The sequence below is a fragment of the Colobus angolensis genome, unplaced genomic scaffold (assembly GCF_000951035.1).
Source record: "Colobus angolensis palliatus isolate OR3802 unplaced genomic scaffold, Cang.pa_1.0 Scaffold80, whole genome shotgun sequence".
Lineage (NCBI taxonomy): Eukaryota > Metazoa > Chordata > Mammalia > Primates > Cercopithecidae > Colobus > Colobus angolensis.
In genome coordinates this window covers 3,692,882-3,698,686 of record NW_012121821.1, presented here as the reverse complement: position 1 = coordinate 3,698,686, position 5,805 = coordinate 3,692,882, and the positions used below count along the sequence as shown (strand labels likewise).

The 5,805-nt window shown below is 43.8% G+C and overlaps 1 pseudogene; it reads left to right on the top strand.

The window, feature by feature from the left end:
• The first annotated feature begins 2,935 nt into the window (after window positions 1–2,935).
• On the top strand, window positions 2,936–4,336 carry LOC105502736 (annotated as a pseudogene).
• The last annotated feature ends 1,469 nt before the right edge of the window (window positions 4,337–5,805 follow it).

The following is a 5,805-nucleotide window of genomic DNA, read 5'->3' as shown; positions in this document are numbered from 1 at the left end:
TAATAATAATAAATATATATGTAATAAATTTTTCTCCCCAGTAATGCCATGTTCTTTATTTTACCCATCTGCCATGATTAATATATCTTTCATCAAGTGATGAAGCACTGTCCTTAGTGCTTCAGCCACAATTAAATGCCTTTTGTTCTGAATAGCCTTTCCACCATATTTAATGTAAAACACACCCACACACATACACACACAAAGAAGCAGGTCTTTTTTTTGTTGTGTGGACCTCAAGGCCTCAGTCATTTGGTATTATCAATAATACTTTCTTTTAGCCTGTGTCCACTCAGAAAGCAAATCATGTTTTGTCTTTTTCTGTGTGTAAATTCTTTCACTTTTGAATTTCCAGCTAAACTATAATATTTGAAGTCAGATTCCTTAAATATAAATCATGTTTACAGCCACTTTCTTGGTGTCATAGGCAATTCATTTTCATCTTTCTCAGCTTCAGTTTCTTCATGGGTAGATGATGATCAGGATATTACCTCAGGGTTGTTTTAAGAGTTAAAGCACCTAACCTCAGGTGATCCACCCGCCTCGGCTTCCCAAAGTGCTGGGATTACAGGCATGAGCCACCACGCCCAGCCCAGCCAAATATGGTGAAACTCTGTCTCTACTAAAAATACAAAAATTAGTTGGGCGTGATGGCAGGCGCCTATAATCCCAGCTACTTGGGGGGCTAAGGCAAGGAGCGTCTCTTGAACCCGGGAGGCCGAGGTTGCAGTAAGCCAAGATTGTGCCATTGCACTCCAGCCTGGGCAGCAAGAGCGAAACTCCATCTCAAAAAAAAAAAGAGTTAAATAAAATATCCTATATAAGGTGCCTAGCACATTTCCTAGACCATAATAATAATATTTATAACTAATATTTCTTAACATACTTAACGAAGGTCCAGAAAAGCATAAACATTAGCTATTGTCATATTATTTGAATCTTTTATTTGTCCCTGTTCCCAAGTCATTCTACACAACCACTTCAGAGTTGTCCAAAACATTGTTTTTATAGTACTACTTACTTACTGAAAACATTCAGTGACTGACTATTACAGAATAAAGCCCAAATGTTTTGGTAGTTGGTGGCCTTCATTTGTCCCTAAGCTTTTCTTTCTGACCTTTCTGTCACTGTTCTAATGTAGAAATTGCTTCTACTAAAGTTTTGAGTCCTTCAAAGACAGAAAGTCTTGTATATAATAATAATAGTTATAATTATGAGCATGCATTTAAAAAATTTATTTAGTTTTTTGAGACAGTCTTGCTCTGTAGCCCAGGCTGGAGTGCAATGGTGCAATCTCGGCTCACTGCAATCTCTGCTTCCCGAGTTCAAGCGATTCTCCCTGCCACAGCCTCGAGAGTAGCTGGATTTTCAGGCATGCACCAGCACGCCCGGCTAATTTTTTGTATTTTTGGTAGAGACAGGGTTTCGCTATGTTGTCCAGGCTGGTCATGAACTCCTGACCTCAGTGATCCACCCATTTCAGCCTCCCAAAGTTCTGGGATTACAGGCGTGAGCCACTGCACCGGCCTTTATGAGCATTTTTTTTTTTTCTTCCTTGAGAGGGAGTCTCACTCTGTTGCCCAGGCTGGAGTTCAGTGGCACAGTCTCCACTCACTGCAACCTCTGCCTCCCATCTTCAAGCAATTCTCATGCCTCAGCCTCCCAAGTAGCTGGGATTGCAGGTGCCTGCCACCACGCCTGGCTAATATTTTTATTTCTGATAGAGATGGCAGAGTTTCACCATGTTGGCCAGGCTGGTCTTGAACTCCTGATTTCAGGTGATCTGCCCACCTCGGCCTCCCAAAGTGCTGGGATTACAGGAGTGAGCCACCATGTCCTGCCGAGCACTTATTTATGAGTCAGGCATTGTATTAACTCAATCCTCAGAACAGGCCTATGAGATTGGTGTTTTTCACATTTTAAGTATGAGAGGCACAAAAAGGGTAAGTAACTGGATAAAGGTCACTCCTACTAGAGACTAGGAATGTGAAATAAAAGCAAATGGAATTAAAACCCTCTAAATTTTCACTAAAGCAATTCTGATATGGCGTGAAATAAAGAAAACATCAAAATTCTTAGGGGAAAAAAAGACCCTCCAGGGCTGTGTATGGCTTTCCATTCTTCCGCCCTAGTATTACAAGGAAGCTCAGCTGTAGGATTTCGCAAGTTGTGAACCCTAGAACACTAGTTCCATAAAATAGTAGAAGCAAATACTCTTTGGGTCTTGGGTTATGTGTTGGCTGGGGAAGGGGAAGGGGGTGTTGTTGCTGAGGGGGGTTGTGGTTAAGAGAAAAAGTGCAGGAAACAGTTTTCTTAATAGTACCACGTCTCCGAACTTTTTTTTTTTTTTGAGACATAGTCTTACTCTGTCACCCAGGCTGGAGTGTGCAGTGGTGCAATCTCAGCTCACTACAACCTTCACCCACCTGGCTGATTTTTGTATTTTTAGTAGAAAAGGGGTTTCACCATGTTGGCCAGGCCAATCTCAAACTTCTGACCTCAAGTGATCGACCCGCCTCGGGCTCCCAAAGTGCTGGAATTACAGCCACAGCGCCTGACCCACAGAACATTTAATATGGCAGCGTATAAGAGGAATATGTAGTGTGCAGCTGCTTGACACATTTGAGCATAGAATTTAAAGTTGTGCCTGTATAATCTCAAGAAATGAGAATACCATGACCATGAAACATAATTTGAAAACCACTGTTCTGTAGGTTTTTCTGAACCTAATTCTGAATGGATGGATGATGGGGAGGAGAGTCTTGCCAGAAAATAAGTTTGATGTTCATTTTTAAAACAGCCTTCTGCCAAGTACATGTGGCCTGTGCTCAATTTCTACATTTGTTGTAAATGAGTTAAAGGGAATACTAGAGCTATATTTATTCAACTAGTTGGTAATTTCTGAAATAAAATTCTGAGTTGAATGTCAAAGTCGATGCGTTTCCGCGGCATGCCTTTCTGGGCTGGGGCGGACGCGGCTAGGCGGCTGATCCGAGCGCCCAGGGGGCCACCTGGGCCGGGAGGGAGGCACAGTCTTGCTTATGGTCCCTCGCGACGCGCCAGCCTTTGGCGGCGCCTGGGTTCTGCCAGTCAAGAGTTGGAACGCAGCATCTTCCCTTCCTTGAATCCTTCCTTCTGCAGAAGGGAGCTCAGTAGAACTTTGTTGTTTTGCCTTTTACTCTGGGCTGAAAGAAGCAGATGATAAGGAGAAAATAGTGAATGTCAAAGGAAATGTAATTCCTCCCATGCTGGTTGTCGCAACTGTGATTGTTGTGGTTTGGAAATGTATCAACACCCAAGAAGGCTCTCTCTTGTGGATGTATCACTTAAAGCACCCAGAAGTTGTTGACAGCGGCGGTCGGAAGGGCCGGTGGTTTCCAAGCTGCTCCAACAATGGGACCCACAATCCTCAAGCAGAGGAAGAAGACATAGACGAAGAAAAAGAGAAAGAACAAAGAAAAGAAGATGACAAAAAAAGAGCTTCAGCTATGGGACTGGTTTAATTCATACAATCGCCCAGAGGTGCTGACCGTGACCAGTTGGAATGCGCCGGTTGTGTGGGAAGGCACTTAGAACAGAACCATCCTAGAAAATTCTTACGCCAAACAGAAAATTACTGTGGGTTTGACGGTTTTTGCTGTCGGAAGATATGTAGAGTATTACTTGAAGGAGTTCATAACATCTGCTGATGGGTACTTTATGGTCAGCCACAAACTCAAATTTTACAGCATGGCGGATAATATCTCCAGGATGCCGTTGATAGAGCTCTGGGTCCTCTGTTTCTTCAGAGTGTTTGAGACCAAGCCTGAGAAGAGGTAGCAAGTCATCAACATGATGGGCATGAAGACCATCAGGGAGCACATGTTGGCCCACATCCAACAGGAAGTTGACTTCCTCTTCTGCATGGATGTGGACCAGGTGTTCGAAGACAATTTTGGGGTGGAGTCCCTGGGCCAGTCGGTGGCTCAGCTACAGGCCTGGTGGTAGAGGAAACATCCTGAGGAGAATACTTATGAGAGACGGAAGGAGTCGGTGGCATGCATTCCATTCGGCCAGGGGGATTTTTATTACCATGCAGCCATTTTTGGTGGAACACCCATTCAAGTTCTCAGCATCACCCAGGAGTGCTTTAAGGGAATCCTCCAGGACAAATGACATTGAAGCAGAGTGGCATGATGAAAGCCACCTAAACAAGTATTTTTTCCTCAACATACCCTCTAAGATCTTATCCCCAGAATGCTGCTGGGATTATCATATAGGCCATCATGCAGATATTAAAATTGTCAAGCTATCTTGGCAGCAAAAAGAGTATACGTTGTTTAGAAATGATGACTGACTTCAAATTGTGCCAACAGTTTTTTGAATTTGAGAGAATTATTATTCTGGCTACATCCTCAGGAAACAACTTTAAGAAAATATTAATGAAACACCAACATTGCAATCACATACTATTTCTCCTTGTAACTTTGAGCCTTGTAATATGAGAGAATGAATGTATGGTAATCAGATGTAAATTCCCAGTGATTTCTTATGTATTCTGAATTTGGGGGAAATACTATCAGCTGAACCAGAAAGAACTTGTCATAGGCAAAGACAAAGCCAGAAACAGGCCAGGCGCGGTGGCTCACGCCTGTAATCCCAGTACTTTGGGAGGCCAAGGCAGGTGGATCACCTGAGGTCAGGAGTTCGAGATCAGCTTGGCCAACATGGGGAAACCCCATCTCTACTTAAAAATACAAAAAATTAGCCAGGCATGGTGGCGCCCACCTGTAATCCCAGCTACTCAGGAGGCTGAGGCAGGAGAATCACTTAAACCTGGGAGGCAGAGGTTGCAGTGAGCCAGATTGCACCATTGCACTCCAGCCTGGGCAACAAAAGCAAAATTCCATCTAAAACAAAAAACCCAGAAACACTCTACGTGTGTCAGATAACATCCTGGAGAAAATAGGGTGATAAGGGAAGTGTTGGCAGCGAGATATGGTTGTAGGGGGTTATACCCTTGATTTCAATGTTTTCCTGTTTCTGATGGATCTAAAGAATATAGAGTTGATTTGCAGCAGGAGAACTTTCAGTAAGGACACTGTTTGCCTTGGCAATCCTCAAAAGACTTCAAGAACAGATTGTTTCAGGCCATCTGTAGTCCATTCTTTTCTCATCAGGATGTCATTTGGTTTCTGTGTGAAAGTTTGGTGGAGATTCCCAGTAGATATTATCATGGTGCATGGTCAGAGTCCCAGGGAACCTGAATGAACCAAGGTGCTCAGTATGAAGTGAAAACAAAGCCTCAACATGACTGCCATGAAATAGCAAAGAGAGAGTGCAAGAGAGGGGCTGATCACTGTGGGGTCAGCGCCACCTTGCAGGAACACATGCCATGAGGTTGGTGCTTAAATACATCATGGATCCAGGCACTAAATGGGAGGCAGTGTGGGTGATTTCCAGCCTGGTAGACCCCATGACTGACAAACAGCAGGGACCTGAATGGAAGATGCTTCTTGTTTTGCCCAAGTTGTATTCAGTCCACCAGACTGTGCAACTTGTGTCTTCAGATCCTTGGTGAGGAGATATGGTTGCTGTCAGAGAAGGCAAATGCCTGCAGTGGATTGAAGAGGTTTTCAAGGACTTCCATTTCCAGAATGTGGGCTTCATCAGAGGACAATGGATCATCAGCTAGTCCCACCACTTAGCTAGTCTGGACCTCAGGGTTCCTGTGCCCCTCATACCCCAACTTGGAGGGCTGACATCAAAGAGTAACCTCTCATTTTCCATCTGCACTATGGAAGTGTAACAACTGGACATGTAACT